The sequence below is a fragment of the Peromyscus leucopus genome, unplaced genomic scaffold (assembly GCF_004664715.2).
Source record: "Peromyscus leucopus breed LL Stock unplaced genomic scaffold, UCI_PerLeu_2.1 scaffold_217, whole genome shotgun sequence".
NCBI classification, from domain to species: Eukaryota; Metazoa; Chordata; class Mammalia; order Rodentia; family Cricetidae; genus Peromyscus; species Peromyscus leucopus.
The window spans coordinates 3319-30543 of record NW_023505090.1 but is presented as its reverse complement, the minus strand read 5'-3'; the positions used below and the strand labels follow the sequence as shown (position 1 = coordinate 30543).

Here is a 27225-nt window from a genome sequence, read left to right as displayed (position 1 = left end):
CTTTATGCCCTCTTCAGGCATGCAGGAGTGTATGAAGACAGGTTATATAATGTATAATAAATAAATAAGTCTTTAAAAAAAGAAAGGAATACATATAAAAATACAAATATGCAACCCTGTTGCCTGTGACTGAGTGGTGAGACAATTTCCACTGGGTCTTACTAATAAAAACCATAGAAAAATGTGGCAGAGCTTATTTTCATGTTTTCTTTCCAAAGGTATTACCTGAATTGTTTAAAACGCCTGCTGTCACATCTGAAACAGGACTATCCCATCCCACCTGCAACAATATAAAACCGTTTTCATTGGACTTAGCACTCTCCAAATCTCTGGTAGTTTATCCTCAACACAAAAACAAACAAATAAGCAAAACATTTTTCAAGGTGAGACAGACTAGCAAGAACGTCAGGAGTCCTAGAGATAATTCACTTGCTGAAAATTCATTTGCTGTCGTGTTTGGCAAGATATCAAATGTGCAAGCTTTTTCCGCGAAGTCTTGAAATGCTGAAGTCTCAATGTTTGGTCTGATCAATTTCCACTTCCATGGCTTCACCCTCTTTAGCCAGGACAATTGACTATGCTGGGCCAGCGGCCTCCAGGCTCAGCTTTGCATTTTTAACGAGGCAGTTGCCTCCTTCCTCCTTGCCTCTGAGCTATCTTCGATAGGCTTGAGTGCTTCAAGCTCTTGTGTGGATGTAGTGGAATTAGACTGCTGGCACGGAGCTGCTTAATATGTTTGAGTCTGCTTTTGTTGGAGGGATTCATCTTTCTTAACTTCTCAGTGCTCTTCAGCACCTCGGAACAGAACGCCATTAGCGTGCGCTTGTCAGTCTATCGCCGTTAGACATTACCCTTCTTCTGGGAGAAAACTCAGAGCAATCGCACTCATTAGCTCCTTGCATTAAAGGCTTGACAAAAGCCAGGTTGGAGTGTGAAAACTCATTTACACCTGCTGGAAGGGGATCATTAGCCAGCTGAATGATGAGAAGAAGTACAAGTCCATAGAAGGGTGAGAGAAGCCCGGACTTCCAAGTCCTGAAGCTTTTCATGGCTACAGTGTTGAGCACTTAAGGACTCTGATCGGAGGATTTGTTCTGTGACAAGGCCGAAGTGACACAGTCCTGTGTAGCTTCGGGGATGTGTCTTTGCTCTCAAGAAGGGTAAGGTCAAGAACATGCTGCTAATTGCGAAGCCCGGAGGATTTCAGTGATGCTGTACTAACTTCGCCAAGCCTTGCTTTATAGTGCTGCAGCTATACAGAGATTTTTTTATTTCTTCTCTAATTTTTATGAGGGCATTAGAAGATGATGTGGTACAATATTTGATAGATTATTTACTATGTATTTTTGTGTATATAAATGAAGGGGGGACACATATGTGGACATGTATGTGCCGTGGGACATGTGTGGAAGTCAGAAGACAGCTCTGTGGAGCCAGTCTCTCCTGGCACCTGTAGGTGGATTCCAGGGATGGAACTCAGCTCATCAGATTTGCACAGCTGATGCTGTGGATGGCCTGTATGTCCAATTGTTCTGATTGGCCAGTGGCTAGGTAGGAAATATAGGCGGGACTAACAGAGAGGAGAAAAGAAAAGAACAGGAAGACAGAAAGAGTCACTGCCAGCTGCCGCCATGACAAGAATTATGTGAAGACAATGGTAAGCCATGAGCCACGTGGCAAGGTATAGATTTATGGAAATGGATTAATTTAAGATATAAGAACAGTTAGCAAGAGCCTGCCATGGCCATACAGTTTGTAAGCAATATAAGTCTCTGTGTTTACTTGGTGGGTCTGAACAGCTGTGGGACTGGCGGTGATAGAGATTTGTCCTGACTGTGGCAAAGAAAACAGTAAACTGTGGTTTTGTACCATAGAAACCCATTTCATCCACCTCTGTGTGAAGATAGTGGAAGAATCAGGACTAGACTGTGAACTGTAGAAATATGACTCATTTAAGTTTGCCGAAAAATAGATGCCTAATACTTGTGTCTATAGCCATTGTAAAATTCAAGAGAAGGTGAAAGTAGGAAAAGGGGGACCTAGGATCTACAAAGAAATCCCAACTCACCATACAGTTTTGCCTGCAGTCGGGCTCTCCATGTTCATGGAAGTGTGCCCCTCCTTGCTTTCCTGAAATCTCTGTTGGGGTGACAGACTTCTACACCTACTGGCCAACTCTTCCAAAGCAAAACTCCCAGAACCAATCCTGTTTGACCCCATGCTCTACATTGTTCTCACAAGTCTTCCTTTCAGGAAAGCAGATCTTTACATCTTGTGTTGTCAGGATTAAGCCTCCTCCTCTAAAGTACAGACAGAAAATAGTCAAATCATGAAGATGGGGAAAACCAAAGACATCGTTCTAGTTCAAAAGACTGGGAAGCAACCTCTCTTGTCAGGTGATGGTCAGAACTCCATTTACCTTTCTAGAACTCATTTTCCTTGCCTTGTGCAGAAAGGTTTCCACAATCTAACAGTTCAGTGCATTCTATTGTCTCTTTCATTTTGTCATTTATAACCACAACAAGTATTTCACTCTGGCATTTTAGAGATAACAATTTGTTCCTTCCTTACTAAGCCTTGGAAGTGACCATCATTGTAATTTTCAGGCCAATTGATTTATGAAGCATAGGCCATGAAAGATTAATTGGGATGCATTTTTTTTGCTAACAGAGACTATGGTTGCAGTGTGCACTGAGCAGGCTGTGATACACGCTCATCCTGATCACTCAACGACCACCAAAGACCCAACAACAGCCTTTTATATCTGCCAAAGGGAGGAGGAAGACCCCAGAGCAGCAGTTCTCAAAGTGTGACTCAATGACAGGCACCTCCATCCCCAAGACTCCTTCAAGATTCCTGGGGCTAAAATCACATCAGCACTAAAACAAAGGTGTGATTGGTCTATCCTTTAAGTTATATAGAGGTGACAAAAATGGTTGTTCTAAAAGCTCATTTACTTGTCTATTCTTATGATTTTTTTTTTAGAATGTCTTGGGCTAGCTTTGTATACAGCAGGCATTAACAGATATATCTCATACTCAAGGAAGCTGTTTTATGGCTCTAATGAATCTTGTGATAATTAAGGGTTTCTATCACCAAAAATATTGGGAATGCTAATACAGAGTAAGCAAAACTCTGTCATATTCCATTCGATTCATGCTACTTCAAACAAAATACCAAAAAAAAATATGGGTAAAATGAGTGGCTTCTACCCAAGAGAAGTCTATTTCTCAGAACTCCAAAGTTACTGTCACAGCAAAGATTGTGGTTTACAGGTAACTGCTGACTGCATTCTCACATGGTAAAAGGGGAGTGGGTCTATGGAGAATCTGCATTGTAAGGGGCTGGAGAGATGGCTCAGTGGTTAAGAGCACAGACAGTTCTTCCAAAGGTCCTGAGTTCAATTCCCAGCAACCACATGGTGGCTCACAACCATCTGTAATGATATCTGGTGCCCTCTTCTGCCTGCAGGGACACATGCAGACAGAACACTGTATACATAATAAATAAATATTTAAAAAAAAGAGTACTAATCTCACTAAAAGCCCTACTCTCATAACTTATGACACCCCCCAAAGAACTCTTTATATACCATATCCTTGGAAATTAAGATTATATGAGTTGGGGGGTGGTCACAATCAGACCATAGTAGCTGAAGAATAATCCAAAGCTGTCCTCATTAGGAGGCCTCGGAAGCCTGAAAGAAGCTTGAAATCACTTGGTATCCAAAAGTTATTCCCAAGAGAGACAGGGGTGCAGGATGTACTAGCTTTGCAGGCTCACGTCTGTAAGTTGTGGGTTCTATATCCCAATTTATATGCCATAAAACACCATGTCTAATAATCCACACTTATGTTACATACTGCTAAAAGCAAAAGGCAAAAACATCAGAAATTAAAATGTTAATATATTGCTGTGGGATGGTCTGTATGTCAAATTGCTCTGATTGTCAATAAATAAAACACTGATTGGCCAGTGGCCAGGCAGGAAGTAGGTGGGACAAGGAGAGAGGAAAATTCTGGGAAGCGGAAGGCTGAGGCAGAGAGACAGCCAGTCGCCGCCATGACCAGCAGCATGTGAAGACACCCGTAAGCCACCAGCCACATGACAAGTATAGATTTATGGAAATGGATTAATTTAAGCTATAAGAACAGTTAGCAAGAAGCCTGCATGGCCATACAGTTTTGTATGCAATATAAGTCTCTGTGTTTACTTGGTTGGGTCTGAGTGGCTGTGGGACTGGCGGGTGACAGAGATTTGTCCTGACTGTGGGCAAGACAAGAAACTCTAGCTACAATTTATCACTGATTGTAACAACATATGGATTCATCACCATTAAAATACTCACTTTAAGTTTTAGGATCAATGAAATGAAGCATACGAAGTCTACAGAAATGCCCATGGCCTGTGATAAGGATCTTGTAAATAGTATGCCCCTCCTTTCCTTTCATCACAGATGTGAGGGAAATGGTCTTGAAGATAAACTGCATGTAACTGGTTTAGTTGTCTGAACTCTGTGCGCACACACATATACCAGTGCTTAGTTTCTGGTTTGTGTTTTTGCAGCTATGATCTGTTCAATCCTCCCTTCCAGTTACACCATGATGTCACAGGCAGATACAGTGGATTCCTAGTTATTTCCAACTAAAACAGTTCACCAGTGTAGCATTTAAAAGTCCAGTCTTCATCCTCAGGGTTAACCACTGCACAAAAACTGACACTTATTCCAACTCCTCCAGGGAAATGTAAAATGTCAAAGTGTGTGATGACAATCTTGTCTGTTTTATTTCTCTGGCATTGGCCTAAAAGCTAAGTGCTGTGATTCCAACTGACTCTCTTTTACTTTACTATGGCGTCTGAAATCTGAAGTCTGTCACTTGATCTTTGGCTGCCCTACAGAAACCACATAGCTATGCTTGCCCTCCAAACAGTAGTGTGCAAGCTTGCTATTTCCTACCTTCCCCCTCACCTACCTCTTAATTCCCCACTTACATATGCCTTCCACCCCTGGTTTGTCCTACTACTTTAAATGACCTAATAACAAGGTGAATGAGAGTAAGTTCAGCTAGTTATTTAAAAAGCCTGCAGCATATTCATGGCCAAAGCTTTTGTAACCCCCTTTTACTCCTTCCTTATAAGGTAGGGTTTTTAATGAATCTGTGTAGCAATTTTACATTGCTGCAACCACAGAGAGATGAGGTAAGACCTCCTTTAATGCTTCTTCTATTACACCAACCTAATAAAAGCTAGCCCTGCCCTCCTTGTTAGATCGTTAATGACACAATTTTCTTCCTGAATCAGCAATCACTCAGCTAAGTCCAGACCCAGCAAAGCTGCTCAGGGCAGTAGAAGGCTCCCCAGGAATCTTCAGAAGACCAGTCTGTACCCGGGCTGGCAAGCATCTGTTGCAGACAGCATGTCTCAGCTATCACAGCAATCTCAGGAAAGAGTGTGCAGGAGAGGGAGTCTGACAGGTCTGTGTTTCTTTGGTTGAATAACCACTCCCGTCATGTTTAATTGGAGAACAAAGGGAAAAGGCTGCTTTCCAGATGAACAGTGAAGAAAAGTTACCTTTTCTAGCAGAAAAAAATATGTCTTTTATTTCTTCTCCCAGAGATCTTGGTTGTCAGCCCAGGCACCAGCCTGACTTCTTAAGTGTTGATCGAAGGGAACCTGAGAATTGGGATTGGAAGACATAGTTTACTAACAATGCAAACAACGTTTCTCTTAAAGGAGTTTTGGGCAAGTGCTACTTATAACAGCAAGGACAGATGTGTTTCAGACAAAGGAAAGAAGGGGGAGCTTGGGAACTTTATTTAAGCTCTCAGCATGTCTTTAAGAGAAAAGTATGTTATATGCTTCTCATAAAGAGAACAAAACCATACTGAACCAGGCTTAAAAAGAGAGGTTCCAAAAGAGGCTAATGCTTCCCTGGAACTCAGTTGCAGAAGTGCACGCACATGTCATACATACATACACACACACACACACACACACACACACACACACGTATATTTATGTTTATACACATGCCCCACACATGTATATTATATGCTAATACACATACACACGCCACACCCTTGTATATTATATGTTAATACACATATGCATGTCACATATACATATATCATATATTCACATATATCATATATCATATCATCATATATGCAAATATAAATTTATGTTGAATCCAAATGCTGTTTTTAATTTCTTATACAAAAACGAGAAAAACAGACCTCAAAAAAAGTAAATGTGACAAGTCAAGAACAGAAAAAAATGATACAACTCAGGAACTCTAATATTCTTGCTGTTTGCTTAGACCATGGAAAAAGAATACAACCAATAAAATTCAAGTCCTTGTATTAGAGCTCTCAGTAATGTTGAGCATGTCCTTGCCTCTTCACCATTCACTCTCACATGACCACATTAGGCCCTCCAAACAACACCGTAAAATTGTTCTTTGCTATCTCAAATATTACAGAGTAAGAAGCAAACTCATGGGCTGGAGAGATGGCTCAGTAGTTAAGAACACTGGCTGCTCTTCCTAAGGACTTGGGTTCAATTCTCCGAACCACATGGCAGCTCAAAACTGTCTATAACTCCACTTCCAGGGGATCTAACACCCTCACATAGACACCAATGCACATCAATTTTTTTTAAATCACTAAATAAAGAAGAAGCAGACTCATAAAGAAGTGAAAGTGGACCACTGACAGTTGGACAAAGTGGAGTCTGTAAACCCAGTGTTACTAATCCAACATACTTTTATCTCTATTGTTTTATTAAATTGTCCAGCATCCTTTCAGTGTAGGCAAATGATTCTTAAGTCATTTGAGGTAGAGAACTTATTTCATTAATCCCCGCCCCCCACAAAGGTAACCAACATAGTATTAGACAGTAAATAAATGTTTGTTTGATAAGGGAATCAATGGATATGGCGTTCATTGAGAAATAGCTTAATAACCTTTTTATACATTTTTGTGCCTTCCTTCAAAACATAAGATATCATTTTCATTTTATAGAAGAAGAAAGTAAGGCTCAGAACAGTAACTTTCCTCTTTTATTATCTTTTAATAACTGAAAGTTGCAGGCTGAATTTAATCCGTATTTCTTTCAGCCTTCCACCTCCTCGCCAGCTCTTTAAACCTACATTATCCAGTACAATAGCCCCCTAGCAATATGTAGCTCCTGTTGTTATTTGAAACAAGACTAGTGTTGTTTCTTTGTTTTGCTCTTTTGGGGAGCCCACCACCCAGCTCCCAAGTAAATCATCACTCACGGAGGCTTTTTCTTACTTGTAAGTGCACAGCCTTAGCTTGGCTTCTTTCTTTCCAGCTTTCTTAATTTTAAATGTACCCATCTGTCTTTTGCCTCTGGGATTTTCCCTTCCTCTATTCCTGTATACTTTTCCTTGTTTCTTACTCCACTGCTGTTTGTGTGGCTGGGTGGCTGATCCCTGATGTCCTCCTCCTTTGCCGGCTACTTCTTCCTTCCTTTGTCCTGTCAAATTTCTCCTTCTATATACTCTTTCTCTGCCAGCCCCACCTATCCTTTCTCCTGTCTTACTATTGGCTATTCAGCTCTTTATTAGACCATCAGGTGTTTTAGGCAGGCACAGTAACACAGCTTTGTGGTGACTTTGTGTTCTCCGAAATATTGTGCACACTAATAAACTTATCTGGGGTCAGAGAACAGGACAGCCACAATATTAAACATAGCGGATAGGCAGTGGTAGCACATGCTTTAATCCTAGCATTTCAGAGGCAGAAATCCCTCTGGATCTCTGTGAGTTCAAGGCCACATTGGAAACAGCCAGGCATGGTGACTCATGCCTTTAATCCAGAAAGTGAGCCTTTAATCCCAGGGAGTGATGGCAGAAAGCAGAAAGGTATATAAGGCGTGAGGACCAGAAACTAGAAGCTTTTAGCTGGTTAAGCTTTTAGGCTTTTGAGCAGAAGTTTAGCTGAGATCCATTTGGATGAGGACTCAGTAGCATCCAGTCTGAGGAAACAGGATCAGCTGAGGAACTGGCCAGGAGAAGTGACTGTGGCTTGTTCTGCTTCTCTGATTTCCAGCATTCACTCTAATAACTGGCCTCAGGTTTGATTTTATTAATAAGAACTTTTAAGATTCATGCTACATAGCTTCACCTAGTTAAACAAACACAACATAAACAAAAGTAACCACCTTAAAATGATATTCTGTAACAGACTAGTCTAAACTGAAAAGTTGTAATAGTATAAATTATGAACTAGACTTCACATGATATGGAAAAACTTATGTGGATTATAATATAATATTTTATTTTGATTGCAGATTGAGCTTTTATATTGAATTTTAAAATATCATTAAAATCAATTGTCTTTTTGCTTCTTAATTTAAAAGTTTAAAATTTTATGTGTGATTTACATCTGTATAATATATTATACATTTGTTAGACAGGGTTGCTCTGGTTATTTCTGATGACATTCACGTCTAACTTTATAAGCTTTCCAGAATACAGACCATTTTTTAGTGCCTAAGCCACTTGAAAATATATCACAAAAGGTATTAATTACTTCCTTGCATTTGTTCCTGATGTTCCTCTGATGGACTTCATACTCATTTGGATAAAATCACATTCTCATTCTCTTTGAACTGCCTCCATGTTTTCTTTCCATGTTTACATGATAATCATAAATATGATTTTTATATATCTAATGTTGCATCAACACCAATTAGCTAGAATTTGTTACGGTAAAAAGTTACTCCAAAATCCAGACAGTAGTTTATGGTTGAGAGGCACCTATCTTCTGTAGGATGTGCTTTGCCAAATACTGGCTCACTGTGTCAGGCTAGAATCTCTCTCTTGGCACAGCTTTCTCCATCACCATTGAAAAGGAATAACACCATATGACATATTTCCACTTAGAAGTGATATTTGTCTTTCCCAGTCTCCTGGTTTACAGCAGAGCTTAGGTTTAAAGTTATGAGGAATAACAATGCTGAGGATCTAAGATGATAACTGACAATTGCTGAATGGCCATAATGGTAGGTAGCCTTAGGTGAAATATTTTTAATTTTCATTATTACCTTCTAAAGTGAGTGAGAATGCTATTAAAAAGAGAAAAGAGAGACTTAAGAAGTTGCCTAAGTTCATGGCATTAAGGTTTAATGAGTATGCAGATGTCTCTAGTTTCAAAACCTGAAAACTCCTGAATTCCTCCATCACTACTTACCTGACAGTATTATTTATTCCCTCCACAAGACAAGCTTTGGCACTTGAAACAGAATCGTATTGCGTAGGATCCATCCCTCACCATCAACTGCCTGTGTTGTTGGCACTCCACTTATACTCTGCCATGCCAAACAGAAATGATTCTCTTCCTATTCTGTGTCTCAAAGAGTACACAGTACAGAGCTGTGCTTACAAAGTATCATTTCTTCAAATGAGTGTGTTGACCCATTTTCCAAGGAACTATGCAAATGGATAGTAGACTTTATCCAACTTGGTGTTCTTGCTACACAAAAAGGACATTTTTATATGACAATTATAAAGGGAGAAGTCTCTTCAGAGTAATCATGTCTTCATTAAGGAAATAAAGACATAGAAAGAGAAGCTGTATGAGAAAAACAGTCAATGATTCTAACCATTGACCCCCATCAAGTTTTGGAGCCCAGGAATCCCAAACTCGCCTGAGCATGCCAAGCCTAGCCTTGCTTCTTTACTCACACATCTGAGCTACTTCTCTGCTACTGTTGCTAGGGAAGTAAGGGACCATTGCCACAGAGATCTCATAGTCTGTAAAGATGGACATGGAAAGATTTGACTATTCCAGAAAACTCCTAGTCCAAGACCCTTTCCCTGGGCTCTAAAGAAGGAGAGCCAGGCTATCAAACAACACTTAGCCAAGCCCCAAAGCTTGAGGCATGAGCAGAAGAGATTTTCAGGCAAGCATGGTGGCACAGGCCTGTAATCACAGCACTGAGGAAGTAGAGGACGGAGCAACTGGGTTTCAAGGCTAGCCTCCACTACACAGTGAATGAGTTAGAGGCCAACCTGGGCTACATGAGATACTATCTAAAAACAAAACAAAAACCCACAAATAAACAAAAAGCTTTATAATGTCTTCCCACAAGTGTAAAGACAATGCCTATAGTCAAGGAAAATTGGAATGTTTGGTTCCCTATAACCAATGTATAGCACACCAATAGATACTGCAAGTTATCTCAGAATGATAGGGGTAAGAGGGGATTGCTACAGTACTGTACTTCTGTTGTGTGTCTGGAGGGAGTGGTTAAGGCTGTCATTTTGGTCTGTATGGGGTGCTACCAAGAAGTAGAGAGAGATCTATGACTAGAGATGCTGAGGATTTTATCTAAAAGCAGCAGGGATGAGGCTGGGCTAATTGTAAGTAAAGCAGCAGTCAGTCTTACTGTCTGGGAGAGATGGAGATACCCAGGCACTGTCCTTTGTGCTATGACTCAGGCAGGATACAGAGAGGCATTGTCTTGTCTCTGTCCACCATTCTCAAAGTGACCTGAACTTACATTGAGTTCTAAACTATAAAATTATGAATTTATGGATGTCCATGAAACCAAAAAAAAAAAAAAAGCACTATGATCCAGCTGTCAATGAAAGCCAGGCCAAACTCATCCAGGGTTTGGCCACAACTCTCCATTTTCACTCTTTTTTTCCTCCTAGAAATATACTAAAACACAAATTCAACAACATGGACTTAACAAAATCTGATTCCATCTCTTAACCTAGGGTGTGAGGATACTGTCTTAGAAAGAGGGGAGCTCTGAAGGAAAATATAGCTGAGATAAATTTAAGTTCCGCTTTCAACTGTGTTATTTTGAAAGGTTTTAAGATCACTGAGCTTTAATTTCCTTATATGTAAAACAATAAAATTGAAATAAGAATTGCATAATAGTATGCAGAGAGTGAGTCTAATTTGGAAGTCTCAATCAAGTCCATCCCCTCGGAGCTTGGGGAATGCCATGGAAGATGGGGAGGAAAGATTGTAGGAGTCAGAGGAATAGAGGACTTGAGGAGAACATGGACCACTGAATCAACCAAGCAGGGTATATATAGTCTCACAGAGACTGAAGCAGCAAGCACGGCCCTGCATGGTCTCAGATCCTCTGCATAAATGTTAAGGCTGTTAGCTTGGTGTTCTCCTGGGACTCCTAACAGTGGAAGTGGGTGTTTCCCTAACTCTTGGCTGCTCTTGGGAGTTTTTCACCTCCTCTTGGGTTGCCTTGTTCAGCCTCAATAAGAAGGCTACTGCCTTGTCTTATTGTATCTTATTTTGTTATGTTTGGTTTGTCTCTTGGAGTCTACTCTTTTCTGAAGGGAAACGGAGAAGGAGCAGATCTGGGAAGGCCAGATTGGAGGAGCTGGGAGGAGTGGAGGGAGAGGAAACTATGGTAGGGATGTATTGTATGAGAGAAGAATTTATTTTTAATTTAAAAAAATAAAAGTGCATAATAGTTTATATAAACACTAAGTATAATATCTGTCACTTGGGAAAATCCTAGTAAATTATGGATATCACTTACTGTTGTAATCACTATTTTATTATATGGAAAAAATACATGGCAAAATCTGCTTAAGGAAAGAAGGTTCTGACTCATGGTGAAAAGACCCAGCATACTTGCTTAGCCTAACGCCATTTTGAGCAAGGCCTGAAAAAGTACAGGAAAGTTCAGTTAGAGGACATGGCACTGGAACAACAGGGTGTCTGGTCGCACCTGCCCCAGAACAGGACTAAAAGTCAGAAAAACAACTTGGAGCCGAGACAGCAGGCATGTCGAGCTCGAGAAAAACCATGAACTGTCCTGAGTTTGAACCTGGCCTCATTTGAATCGTCCAATCAGAACCCTGTAAACCATGCTTCTCGTACTTCTGCTGCCCAACCCTATAAAAACCCTCCACTCCAGCCCGGCTCGCGCGCCAGTCTCTTGAGCCTCTTGAGACTGTGTCGCCCCGGGTACCTGTGTTCCTGAATAAAGCCTCTTGCTGTTGCATCTGACTTGTGGTCTCAGTTTGATCTCTGGGCGAGGGTCTCTCCAGAAGGAAGACTACCTTCGGGGTCTTTCATTTGGGGCTCGTCCGGGATCGGAGACCCCCCCCGCCTCGGACCACCGACCCACTGTCAGGAGGTAAGTTGGCGACCACTGTCTGTCTGTATTGTCTCAGTCTGTTTACTTCTTTCGTTTCTTAAGTCAGGTCTGAGTCGGTGGGGGATGAAGGAGATGACGAGCTCGGACTTCGCCCACCGAAACCTGGAAGACGTTCCACGGGTGTCTCAAGTCCCCTCTGGGCACGTTTAAAGTCCCTCTGGGGCACGGTCTCAAGTCCCCTCTGGGGGTCTAACTGGGTCTCAAGTCCCCTCTGGGGCACGGTCTAAAGTCCCCTCTGGGCAGCCCTCTGGGCACGTTCTCCCCTCGGGGCACGGTCCCCTCTGGGGCACGTCTCAAGTCCCCTCTGGGGCACGGTTTAAATCCCCTCTGGGGCACGGTCTGAAGTCCCTCTGGGGCCGTCTCAACTCCCCTCTGGGCACGTCTCAAGTCCCCTCTGGGGCACGTTTCTGAAGTCCCCTCTGGGCACGGTTTTCTGGTTGCTTTCGGTTTGGAACTGAAGCCGCGCAGCGTGGTTAGTCTCATTTGTGTTTGTCGGTCGTTTTTTTGTTTTCTGTTTAACCATTCTCCTCCTAGAAACAGTCATAGAAGCCGGATCGGCGGATTTCCCGCTCCCTGTTCCTCCAACCCCTCCACCAGCGTGTCTTTCCTCTTTCCGCGTTCCGCCGCTCTGCGGTGCGTGGGCGCCGGCGCCCCGCGCCTCCTCCCGTCCCTGCGGCTGCGCTGCGGCCGCGGAGTCCGGGGCGGCACTGGGGGGCCTCCCTCCTCGCTCCCGCTCTCCCCGGCTGTCCGCGTCTCCGCGCAGGCGGAGGTCGGGGCTGCGCCGGTCTTTCCCCACTGGTCCGCCCACCGGCCGTGGTTTTCCGAGCGCGCGGCCCCTGCTGCGGTGCCGCCGCGGCCCCGCAAGCTGCGCACCGGCAGCCGGCTGACCCAGCAGCCCGCGCCGCGCCCTTGTCCGCGCAAGCCGGCAGCGGGCTCCAGTCAGCCAGCGACATGAGCGGCGGCGCGGCGACGACGTGGTGTGCGCCGGCTGGCTGAGGAAATCGCCTCCCGAGAAGAAGTTGAGGGCGCTATGCCTGGAAGAAACGCTGGTTTATACTGCGGAGCGGCCGGATGAGTGGCGACCCAATGTCTGGAATATACAAGAACGAGCACTCCAAGAAACCCCTGCGGATCATCAACCTGAACTTGTGTGAGCAGGTGGATGCAGGCCTGACCTTCAACAAGAAGAGCTGCAGGACAGTTTGTGTTCGATATCAAGACCAGTGAGCGTACTTTTTACCTGGTGGCTGAGACAGAGCCGACATGAATAAGGGGTCCAGAGCATCTGCCAGATCTGCGGCTTCAATCAGGCTGAGGAGAGCACAGACTCCCTGAGAAACCTTTCTTCAGCCAGTCATGGTTCCCGCTCTTCTCCAGCTGAGTTCAGTGGCTCCACTCAGCACCTGCTCCGAGAAAAGAAGTCCTCCGCCCCTTCACACTCTAGCCAGCCCACTCTGTTCACATTTGAGCCCCCTGTGTCAGGCCACATCCAGCCTGCCTTGTCCACCAGTGCACCTCAGGAGTATCTCTACTTGCACCAGTGCATAAGCCGAAGGACAGAAAATGCGAGGAGTGCAGCTTCTCTCAGGGCACCCGGCAGAAGAGTGATACAGCCATGCAAAAACTTGCCAGGCAATGGACACTGTGTCAATGGAGTCAGCGGTCGAGTCCATGGCTTTATAGCCTCCCAAGCCAAGCCGACACAATACAGAATTCAAAACAGTACTTACGACCTCCCCCGTAGCTGGCTTCACATGGCCACACCAAGGGCAGCCTCACAGGGTCCGAGACAGATACTGAGGATGTGTATGCCTTCAAGACACCCAGCAACACCCTGTGCCGGGAGTTTGGAGACCTCCTAGTGACAATATGGATGTTCCAACCACCCTCTCTCAGCCTACCAGATCCCTAGAACATTCACACTGACAAAAACCACAATGCCATGACAATGGCCACTCCTGGAGACTCAGCCATAGCTCCCCCACCCCGCCCCCCCAAGCCAAGTCAGCAGAACACCTCGGTGGGCAGCCCTCAGCAAAGACCTCCAATCAGCGAACATAGTAGATCTGTAGCTGCTACTATCCCCAGACGCAATACCCTCCCGCAATGGACAACAGCCGACTCCACACGGCTTCTTCCTGTGAGACCTATGAGTACCCAACTCAAGGCGGAGAGAGTGCCAGTTGGTCTGCTGAATCTCCAGGGAAGACTATCGTGGGTCGATCAGACAGTGCCAGCTCTGATGACAACTATGTGCCCATGAACCCAGTTCTTCTACCCTGCGCATGAACGACAGGGACAATTCCCAAAGTGTCTACATCCCCATGAAGCCCAGGGCCCCATCACTTTGACCCGCTTGGCTACCCATCCACAGCCCTTCCTATCCATAGAGTCCCAGCCGGAAGTGAGATCCGCCACCCCGGTCAATCGCAACCTCAAGCCTGATTGAAAGCAAAGCCAACACCCTGGACCTGAGAAACAACACTGTCATCGATGAGCCCCTTCAAGTCACCTGTCACCAAGTCTTGTGTCCAGGTCAACCACACCGCTAACTCCAGCTCCTCCAGTACTGCTGCCACCAGCACAGACTCGGGAGACAGCGAGGAGAACTACGTCCCTCATCCCCTGTTCCAGTGGCACCAACAGCCCAGCTCCAAAGAAGAGTACTGGCAGTGGATTACCTAGCCCTGGACTTCCAGCCAGGCTCCCCGAGCCCTCACCGCAAGCCATCCACATCATCTGTCACATCGATGAGAAGGTAGACTATGTCCAAGTGGAAAAGAGAAGACCCAGGCCCTGCAGAACACCATGCAGGAGTGGACAGATGTGCGGCAGTCCTCAGAACCTTCCAAGGTGCCAAGCTTTGAAATAAGGTGGCCCGCGGCTCCTCTTCCTCCCCCTCCTCTTATGGACCTGGTGGCCCACGCTTACGCGCCGACTTTTCCACCTGGCGCTGGCTCGGGGGATTGGGAATCGAGGACGTAAACCTGAGGACCTAAAACGCATCCACCCACTCCGCACAGTCCAAACCCGGGATGTCGCACTCCTCTGTCCAGGTGCTTATGGCACAACATGATTTTATGTGTGTCAGGGGATGGGAGAGACCGGGTCACTGCCAGAGGTGCGGGGGAAGGGGGACTTCTTCTGCGCAAGCTGGGGCTGTGAGACCACGGTTCTGCATGGTGGAAACCCAGCTCCAGCTGGGACCTGATTAAACTTGAGAGAACTTCACCAGAGCCGCAGGCGGTTGGTTCTGCGAACCCAAGTCCGCCCTCCGCCCATACTCAGGCAGGACAAGTTTACCCCTGGACTCTCACTCCCCTTGAAGATAACCTTCACCGCCCAGGTAAGGGCTATGTAGGCTGCAGCAGGGTCGAACATGGGGCTCAGGCTATATGAGAATGACTACGATCGAGGGTTACGGTTCACCATCAAACTCAAGGTAGACGCCGTCCGCTCCAACTCTGTGGGCCAGCTCGTCCTGCGGATCAAAAACCTCCATCCAGATTTATGCCCACTCCCCAGATGCCCACTGGATCCTGACTGCTTCCATGGCGCCACGGACGGAGACCGGCTATTGAATCTTATAGAGGGCGCTTACTCAGCCCTCAATGTTACCAACCCAAATCGGACTCAGGAGTGCTGGTTATGCCTAGTCTCCACACCTCCTATTATGAGGGGGTGGCCGAAGTCGGAAGCTCACCAATTCTTCTTCGCCCCGTCAGGATGTGCCTCGACACCTCAGCATAAGCTCACAATCTCCGAGGTGTCAGACAAGGACTATGTCGGGACAGTACCCTACACCCACCAACACCTGTGTAATCGCACCCAGGCACTTGCTCCACAGACCCACTATCTTCGGCTCCCAACGGGACTTACTAGGCCTGTAGCACTGGACTTACACCATGCATCTCCCCCTCAATACTAGCCAACACGCCGATTATTGTGTGCTCATAGAACTGTACCCAAGATAGTCTTCTACCATACACCTGAAGATATCTATGCCGGTATGAAAAGGTCCCTCGCATAAAAAGAGAGCCAGCTTGCTAACCCTGGCCCTGATACTAGGTGGATTAACTATGGAGAGTCGCCGCCGGAATAGCACAGGTACCACTGCCCTCATGGAAACCAACCAGTTCAGACACCTCCAGGCTGCCATGCATGCCGATATCCAGGCACTGGAGGAATCCGTGAGTGCCTTGAAAAGTCACTCACCTCCTGTCTGAGGTAGTTTTGCAGAACCGGAGGGGATTAGACTCCTCTTCCTGCAGGAGGGGTTATGTGCCGCCCCTTAAAGAAATGTGCTTCTATGCGATCATACTGGGGTGGTGAGAGATAGCATGGCCAAATTAAGAAAGATTAGAACAAAGACAAAACCTCGTTGAGAACAGCAGGGATGGTTTGAGAGATGGTTCGGAAGGTCCCCCTGGCTCACCACCCTCTCTCCACCCTTATGGGACCCCTTCTGATTTATTGCTCCTTCTGACCTCGGCCCTGTATCCTAAACAGACTTGTCCAATTTATCAGGGAACGCGTTTCTATTGTTCAACCTGGTATTGACCCAACAATACCGACGACTCAACCAGTGGAAATGGAGCCACATCCCTATTCTTCCCATGAATGGAGGATTCCATTCCCTGAGATAAAAATGGGGAATGAAAGACCCCAGCATACTTGCTTAGCCTAATGTCATTTTGAGCAAGGCCTGAAAAGTAAGGGAAAGTTCAGTTAGAGGACATGAGCACTGGAACAAAGGGTGTCTGCGGTCGCCACCTGGCCCAGAACAGGTACTAAAGGTCAGAAAACAACTTGGAGCCGAGACACAGGCGTGTCGAGCTCGGGGAAAAACCACGAACTGTCCTGAGTTTGAACCTGCCTCATTTGAATCGTCCAATCAGAACCCTGTAAACATGCTTCTCGTGCTTTCTGCTGCCAACCCTATAAAAACCCTCACTCCAGCCGGTCACGCCAGTCTCTTGAGCCTCTTGAGTGACTTTGTCGCCCCGGTACCCGTGTTCCTGAATAAAGCCTCTTGCTGTTTGCATCTGACTTGTGGTCTCGGTGTGATCTCTGGGCGAGGGTTCTCAGAAGGAAGACTACCTTCGGGGGTCTTTCAATGGTTTTAGAAGTGAAACAGTTCCATTAATACCTTCAACCATTTATACCATCATGTTATACCTTCCCTCCCTTGAAAGTTCCCAGCCATGGTCCCTTACTAATTTCTTAACCTCTAATCCAAATAAAACACATGTATCTAAAGAGTCAAAGTTAACATCCACAAATGAGAAAAACATGAGGCATGTGTCTTTCTGGGTCTCAGTTACTCACTCACAACAATGTTTCCATCTCCCCTCCATTTTCTGGGGAGTTTTATAATTTCATTTTTCTTAATAGCTGAATAATGTTCCATGTGTAAATACACTTCATTACCCATTCATGTATTATGGACACTACCATTCCCTGCCTATTGTGAATAGAACAGCAATGAACATGAACAGCAAGTATCTTTATAGTAGAATATGAAATTATTTGGGTGTATGCCCAAGAGAGGAACAGCTGGGTTATACATTAGACCTAGTCCTAGTATTTTGAGGAATGCCACATTGATTTCTGTAATGGCTATACCAGCTTGAACTCCCACCAGTGGTGAATAAGTGTCCCCACAACCTACACCCAGGCCAGCAATTATCAAATGGACCGTTCTGTACAGGGTAAGATGAAATTTCAAAATTGTTTTGCCCTGGAGGAGGTGGGAATAGGAGTAGGCTGGGGAAGGGGAGGGGGACAGGAAGGGGGAGAACAAGGGAATCTGTGGCTGTTATGTAGAACTGAATGTATTGTAAAATAAAATAAAATAAAATTAAAAATAGTTTTAATTTGCATTTTCCTGCTGGCTAAGGATATTGAACATTCCTAAAATGATTCTCAAACATTTATATTTCATCTTTGAGAACTCTGCTTAGTTAAACCTGTCAGAAAAACACCTTCAAAGTATATTTTGTGGTGACTCTAAATCCAGCCAAGCTGACAATGAAGGTCAACTATCACACTAAAGAAAAACAACAGACATTTTCAGCACTAAATATTCCATTTTCGTTAAAATAAACAATAAATGCCAATAAATAAGATGTAACTGACAGAGCAGTCTTTTTCTGTGTTAGAATATTCACTACCTTAGAAAAATACTATTAAGAGTAGGTACTGTACAATTCTATATTTATGAATGACTTATTTTTGAATTGACTCTTGATGCTCAGGACTATTGAATTAACTAAAAGCTATTTTCATATACTAATCGGGGTTTAGATTTCTCTGCTATAAAATAAATAATAACATTTTGCAGTCATTATTTTATCAGGTTGTTGATTTCTCTCTATATTACCGTATCCAAAATTAGTAACTAGAAAGAGGACATACAGTTTGCTTTCTCTCAATTTTTTCCATAGTGACATATTGGCAAGAAAAATCAAACTATCAGACTATGTGACACCCACTTCAGAGTTCATGTTGTCATGTACAAAATATGATAATAAAATAAAACAATTATAATCTTAAGAGAATGTATGGGCCAAGAGGAGCTAACCTTGAATTTGGATGCAGTTATTAAGTAGCATGAGCCAACCAAAGCATCATCCTCTGGGCCGTCTGGTTTTCACTGACTTATTCTGAGAGCTGACAAATATGTTATGAGCCATTAAAACTCTTTAGTTGGCCATACATAAATTATAGCCCTAATTAGTTCAGTTCAGTTTTGATATGGATGGTTTATGAGGCACCGAAAAAAAAAAAAAAAAAAAAAAAAGAGCAACACCTGTGTGACTTCAATAAAATATTAAAGCACTGGCAGCAGCAGGGCAAATATTCTCAATTACACAGTAACATTAAAGATGTGGCATGAATTCCATTTGGTGAAAGAGAAGGCCAAGATTCAGGAGTGACATCAGAGCCTGTGGAAGCTTAGAGGATTATTATAGTCTTTCTGGAGTCTTGATTAATGACAGGAAGAATGCTAAAAAAATTATGTATTTTTAAATGACTGTCATGTGATACAATTAATGTGGACTTAACAGAGTGAATTGTAGCTATGGGTTGAAAAACTAAAATATGATTAAGTGTATCCATACATATTCAGAAAAGTCATAGAGTGTTCAGGCCACATATTTTTAGCAGCTTAAAATTTGTGATGAAAACATGTAATTCTGGAAATTTGGAATTTCTGCAACCATAAATTAGGAAGAAAGTAATTGTTTTGTGTACTGGTACATGCCTATAATCTTGGCAGTCAAGAGGATTGGGGTTTTGGGGCCGACTTGGGCCACACACAGAACTTTGTCTCAAGGAAAAAAGAAAAAGAAAAGGGAAAAATGTACCTGTGCTGATTTCAGGAACATGAAATTGAAAAAGCAAATTTCCCTGTATAAATCTCTCACACTCATGAGACAACAAAGATGAGAAAGACAAATTGTGATAGGAAAAATATTATTTTTATAAATAGGATGAGAATTGAAACACAGTAAAGTAATGACCACAACACACCCCCACACCCACCACCCACACCCACACACACACAAATCTACTTGGCAGAAAAGTAGATGCTTTGGGACCGTCCAGCCATCGCATCATGTCCCCTCTATCTGCTAGACGACAGCCAAGTCTGGTTAATTGTTGACTGTATAACATTACTTTTGTTTTTTTTTTTTTTTTTTTTTTTTTTTTTTGCAGAATTACTTAGTCCCTAGGGTCACTCTGCAGAATAAGAGAAACCCATCAATTTATATAACAAACTTTACAGAACATCAGAGCCTTCAAAATGGAATCAAAGGAACAATAAAATGAGTAAGTTTGATGTAGAAAAGGGTAGTTGAGGAAGATTGTCATTGAACAGAGGAATGTATAATGATACACACGCCATCAAGTTCATAGACAATGCAGGACACAGTTTTCATATCATAATATTTGTGTCATAAACTGCATGGAGGACAACTGGAGAAACCAGTTTGTTCAGATTCTTCTCTGTGACCTTGTGTTTTTGAGAAAAGGGCATTTGTTCTCTAGGTATATGATGTCTAGCTAATAAGGGTTGTATGCCTTGTTTCAGAGGAAGGATTACAAATCAATTTCTCTGTTGTATAGCCTGCTTCCAGGGAGTAGGGCAGCCAGTAACCTTCCTACATCTGTATTTTCTCAAAAAGCTAAGGAGCCAATCTGGGATTAATTTATCTCAAGTCACATTATTCCAGATCTTGGTCAAAAAAAACTAACTGGCACTAGTAAAAAGATGTGGGAAAAACCTTTGTTGTACATTCTATGTACTCCAGGTTCCTCATGGGAAAAAAAGGAAGCCACTCTCCAGTGCACACAACATTCTTGTTTACCTACTTGACCCTAACCTTTCTTGAACTGCTTCAACATTTCTTTTAAACAAGAATCTTTAAGAACTGTTTCTTGGGAACCCCATCTAAGAATATAAGTTTGTTTACATGCTTTTCTCTTCTTTTTAAATATTTATTTATGTATGTGTCTAAAAAAACAAAGTGTTATGTTAAAGGCATCTTTTAACTTGGCATTCAGTTACAAGTTGATTTTTTTTCATCAACATCTTCCTCTCCATCCCATGTGAAGGTAAACATGCCTGGACCACAGTGCACTAAAAGCCATGCACTTCTTTGATATAAACTCAATCTGTTTCCCATAAATACTAACATGAATAGTCTTACCTAGTTTTGTACTTAACTGGCCTTTTGGGGCCAGACTTCCAAGTCAAGTCTCAAGTAGATGATGTCTTTTTATGTTCAGAATATTAAGCCCACTCATTAAAAGACTTCCTTCTGCTCCAGGAGCCCTTGAGATATTTTTCAATGCTAAGTACTTGAGAAGCATCATTAAATTACATGTTTGGTTCAATCAGAAAACCCTAGATTACTTAATGAGTTATGTATATGTTCTGAGGGCTGTTCCGAGATGCTTCTGTAGCTTTGGTTCTCATTCGCCTAATCTCTGCTCCTCTCCCACCAGAGAGGAGGCAGCTTAATTCATTCTCTTGTGAGTCCCTAGCACAGGCTTCAGGTTGCAGTTCAGGATCCCGATCTGGTTACACAAATTTCTAGTCATGAAACTCATCCAATGCAACATTAACTCTTCTGAGATGTTAGACTGTTTTAGGCTAGATAACAGGAGAGACTGGCACATGCAGGTCCTTCCTGTCACCTGCTGAAGAATTTGAAGGTAGATGGGAAGTCCCAAACTGCTGAACAGATACTTCATATAACATCCTGATAAGATTCTACAGATCATCCTTCCCTGAGCATCTGGTTTCTCACTCTGTTCTGCCTTAAAAAAAAGCAGGAACCACTAAACACAGGACTAGGCAACCAGACACTCTTGTAGCAGACGGCAATCTTTGCCAAAAATCCCACTGTTAATAGAAAAAAACACGTCATAAAACTTTGACATTGAAAATTGAGAATGTGAGAGCCAGGTTATAACATCTGTACCTGCAGTTCCATAGGACTAAATATTCTTAATGCTCTTTATGATCTCCATGGACACCAGGCACACACAAGATGAACATACTATACATGCAGGAAACACACACACACACACACACACACACACTCTCTCTCTCTCTCTCTCTCTCTCTCTCTCTCTCTCTCTCTCTCACACACACACACACACACACACACCACACACACACTCAGACACACATGCATACAACATACACATAAAATAAATAAATCTGTAAAACATTTTCAAAGAAAAAGATGTGCCAAATTTACCAATTCTGTTCATGAATTTCACTTTTTAGTCTCACAGATTGAATTAAAATTTGTCTCTTGTTATTTCTCAACAGAATCAAATCCACTACAATGTAAGCATCATAAGGATTTAAATAAAATATTCCTTCTGTTCTTCTAGAACTAAAGGAAGCACTGTCTGAATGATGTTAATGAGTATCCCTTAAGTATATTTCCTACTCCACACAGCAGATATTAAGGAGTGTTTCTTAGTTACCAAAACAGTGTACTGAAATTTAGGAGTGTGGTCAACTAGAAAGAAGATTAACAAGTAGTTACATGTTGTTGTTTTTTTATAGAGGCATGCACAAGATACTAGGCACCCTGTACCCAAGTTGAACCTGGCAGTGTGTGTGGATGGCAGGTACAAAAAATAATTGCAGTGGCAGCATTATCATAAATGAAAATATAGACAGAATTATATCACCACAGTTACCTGGAGAAAAGAGAACACCAGAACCAAGTCTTGAAGAATAGCAGTAATATGCCAGTGTATCTTGCAAGATTGAGCAGTGTGGACAAGGGACTGTCACAGAGATAGATTTGCAGCTATAAAGCATCAAGACAAGTTTAAGACCTATGGATTGCTCTTTTCAGCTAAGGTGTGAAGCATAGGTATCAATGACAAGAGATCAAGAAATATAGGTAAGAAGGAATTAAATCATGGAACTTTATCTCTACTGTTGAGAAAATTTATTCTCTCTTTTAAACAACAGGGGATTAGTGGAAAAGGTTTTAAGAGATAGGTTACTATGCTTAGGTTGTATATATCTTTGTACACACATATGTACATATGTACATGTGTATGCACATAATAGATGATAGGAGATGTTGCCCTGATTAGCATTTTTGTCAACTTGACACAAGTAGGGTCATCTGAGAAGAGAATTTCAACTGAGAAGCGCCTCTATCAGATTGGTCTGCAGGCAAGTCTATGAGGCATTTTCTGGATTAGTGACCGGTGTGGGAGGGCCAGCCTACTGTGGGCAGTACCACCCCTAGACAGATGGTCTTGAGCATAAGACTTTTGTAGGAAGGATATAATATTTTATGTAAAACATGATATATTTGACTACATTAAAACATCAAACATCTATTCAAATGAAAACCTGTAAAAAATGTTACTGGGCAAAGTGTGTGAAGGGTATTTTAAAAACATATAAATGAAGAAGGACCAGGATTCAAAACCATAAAGAACCATAAACCAATAGACAACCCAAGGTGAAGTGGACAGAGACTGATGAGTCATTCACAAAGAAGGAATATGAAATAGCCAATAACCAATTAAGAAGACTCTCTGCTTCATTAGCAATCTGGCAAATGCAAGCTATAATGACCATGGAATGCATGTCATGACCATTCTAATGAATATTATTTTAAATGTCCAACAGTTCCTCTGGATTGCAGCGAGACAGGAATCCTCACATGTTACTGGATAGTATAGGCCCTACAGAGGACAATTTGCTGTCTTCTGAAGCTGCAGGTGTGTCCTCTTATCCTGAAGTTCCATGTATGAACACAACACCCAGGAAAACTTCAATATGTGTAATAATGGTTCCACACCCAATGCTGTTCATTGTAACCTACTTACATAAAAAAAAATCCAAGCTGAAAACAACCCAAATATCTATTTATAGCACAATGCATATATAAATTGTGGTAATTTGCTTAATGTCTTGAGCAGTTTATAAAGCAATTAAATGAAATGCTTATACTTAATAGCATGAATAAGTCTCAAAGCACTAATGTTGACTCAAATAAGTATATTTCAAAGTGATGAGTGTGTGTGGTATCATTTCCCAGACATCTTAAAACACGCACGTCATCATTATGAAGGAAAGACAAATAAGTAACAATTTATAAAAATATACATGTGATAAATGTCTACCTATTTGTACTACATCATCTACCAGCAATTAGAACATTTTGGAGAGTCTAGAAACTGTCATTCACTGCTGCAACCAATTTAAAGATGTTTAATCTTCCTGCTTAGTTCTCAAGGCAAAATATAACATACATGAAATTATTACTACCCATGGTCACAGAAAACAAAACTGAGTCACAGGAAGATTAGGAATCTGTTGTATTACAGACCTAGTACAGGAAATAAGCCAGCATAGGAAATAAAGGGTAGACTTAATTCAACCTTAAAACAGTGAAAGCAAATCTTTATTGGTCTGAGAGGTTGACGTCCCAAACAATGTGGCTCAGTATTGAGGTACAGGAATATGCACTATGCAGGATCTGAGAACCAGCCTTTGTCGTAAGAACAGGAAAGTGTCAGGTAAACTGGTTTTTGAAAGTGCAGGCAGAAGATGAATCCCATTGTCTTTTTTACACTCCAGGCTCCAGGGTACATTATGGGGTCAGCCCACTCAGGGGAATTCTGTGGTGACAGATTTCCTGAAGCCTTGGGCCTGTTTATGCCCTTTTTTTTGTTTATTTTTTTGTTTTCATTTGACTTCGTGGTGGTGGTGGTATGTCCTTCATCTAGTTAAAGATAGTCATGAACTCTCAAATCCTTCATTAGATAAATCAAGTCAGGGTAGAATGATCTTGGGTGGACAAAAGAATGGGACACAGAGACAGCATAAAATAGGCTTCAACTGAGATATTTTCAGATGAAAATTCTGGGAAAAATACAGTAAGATAAGTAGGCTTGATGAAAAACTAAGTTGAGAAACACAGGTGCCCATTACATCATTGTCCTTATCGGCTAAGACATCGAATATTTTGTAATGATGTACCCACAATGACCCTCAAACCATTTTACCAATGCACACCCTAAAATAGTTCTCCTTAGAGTTTAAGAAATATTTTTGAGATATATTTATTATACTTTATATTATTATATATAACTGTGTATAAATAATAATGATATATATTTGATATATATATATTATATATATATGTATATTCAAATTGTTTCCCTAAACCCCATAAAGGAGGCACTAACTATTGTTACCCCTGTTGCATCCTTAAGTGTCTCAAAGCTTAAAGAATCCCAAATAGCTTGAAGCATGCTAGGATTAAAACTCAGTCAGATAGATTCAGGTACCTTGAAGTGATTCTCTCCTTTTCTCTCAAACATGAACAGTTCAAAAGCCTCAGAGCCACCACATCTACATTAAATTGGCTGACTTTAAAAAATGTATTCACATGTTCCTTAGTAGCAGTCATATTCTTCAAACATAAAACCTTCATCTTAGACATCATTTTCTGCAATCCATATCCCCAGTACTTTTGCATCCAAAAACATCAATATTAATTCTGGCTTTAAAGTGGTCCCGGCAAGGAACCTTCATTTCATACTCATTTACTAGAAGTCTCTTACTTTGAAGTTGACATAATTACCAAATATTCTGTTCATCTTTTGATACATTTTACTGGTCCCAGAAATCAGAGGTTATAGGTAATATGACTCTGGCTCAAAACACAGCAAAGAAAAAGCTCAGAAGGAGGAAACTTTGAAAAAAACAAACAAGCAAACAACAACAACAAACAACAGGTAATGTTTGCATCACCCTGGGTCACTAAAAGGTGATATTTCTTTACCATGGATATATTCTTTATACCTTCTTTATTTATGGGATAAAGCCATTGAGGCTCAAATAGGAGAGAGTGTAATTTTACCTTCCAAATTTGATATCACACTGAGAAAATAAACAGATTACAAAACTAACCATTTTCTTAGAGCAGAGTCCATAAATTGAAACCTATATTTGTGATGAAAAATTCTGTAAATTTTTGTTAATAACAAGATTACTCTTTAGAAAGGGTTGCCTAAGAATCCATTGATGCTCAAACTTTGCCAGGAAATTAAAAATGCAATTATATTGACCAAGTTTAATTTATTCTCAATGCTCAATAACATATAAATACTTCTAAAAAAAATCATCACTCCATATCTGTGTAAAATCCAGCTTTCTCAATATCCATATTTTCCATTGTGTTTCCACAAATCTAACATTTGTAGAAACAGTGTTTTATGCCCCTGAATGTTTGTGGATTCCCCATGCCCACACTACTCAAATCATAAGCAATGCTCATAATATTTGAGGAAGAAAGACAAATGTCAATTTGTAGGAGAGTTGACTTATGAGATATGCATACAATCTTCTTCCTTTTATATTTTTTATTTTTTTAAATTGTGTATTTGCATGAGGGCTGGGAGTATATGCTCATGAGTACAGGCACCCAAATAACCAGAAGGTTTGTCAAATCCTCTGGAACTAGAGTTACAGGCAGTTGTGAGCCGCCTGATATGGGTGCTAGGAACCGAACTCAGGCCCTCTACAAGAGCAAGTCTGTGCTCTTAAACATTGAGCCATCTCTCCATCTATTCTTCTTTGGTTTTCTCTGTTTATCACAACATTAAAGACTAGGTTAGGACAAGAATACACTTTGAATTCTACCTTGCAAGCCCCCCCGCCCCATTTCCCTGCTTTTCGTAAATGACTTTACAGGGAAAAGGATCTGTAAGTTCTGTAGGTTCTGATGTGAAAAACAGAATGAATGTGTTGAATCGATCATTAAAAAACCAATTAACACCTCGTTGCCTTGGCTTTCTCCTGGGCTTTTCTTCCCAAATCTGAGTCAATGGTGACAACTTCCAACTTTTCCCATCCAGGAGACAGATGTCAGTCTTCTTTTCGCTCACTTGCTATAGGCACAGTCCTACTGCAAGGGTACATAAGCCAGAAGCTGCGTGTAAATAAAAGACAGGGATGTACATGGCATAAGTAGGGCTGGGGAGGTGACACTGTGGTCAAGAACATCTGCTACTCTTCCTGAGGAGCCAAGTTCAGTTCCCAGCACCCACCCCATGTGGCTCACAACCACCTGTAACCCCAGCTCCAGGAGGTCAGATACGGTCTTCTGGGTATCTTCAGCACTTACACACATACACAAATCTGCACAAAGATACACACATATACACAGAGTTACAAAATAAATCTTTACAAGTTAAATAATAACAAAACAGCTTCAACAAGCTGAATGACAAAGGAATGTTCCAACTCTAGTAGAGCAGAGGGTTCTCTGCGAGAGTGACGGAAGGTAAAGTTGATAAAGGAACTGAGGACAGACAATGCAGAAAACTAAGTAACAGAAATAGGGGATTTTACACCATCTAGAATGAAAACGTATTAAATATAGCTTTTATTTTATTTGTGATAAAATAACTGAGAAAAAGAAATTAACATAAAGGTATTTAAAAGATGTATATATTCAACAGAAGTTCAAATTAGTTGGATGCCTCAAA

General features: G+C 42.0%; 1 pseudogene; it reads left to right on the top strand.

Annotated features, from left to right (window-relative positions):
* The first annotated feature begins 12240 nt into the window (after nucleotides 1-12240).
* LOC114692989 lies at nucleotides 12241-15153 on the top strand (annotated as a pseudogene).
* Nucleotides 15154-27225: the final 12072 nt, after the last annotated feature.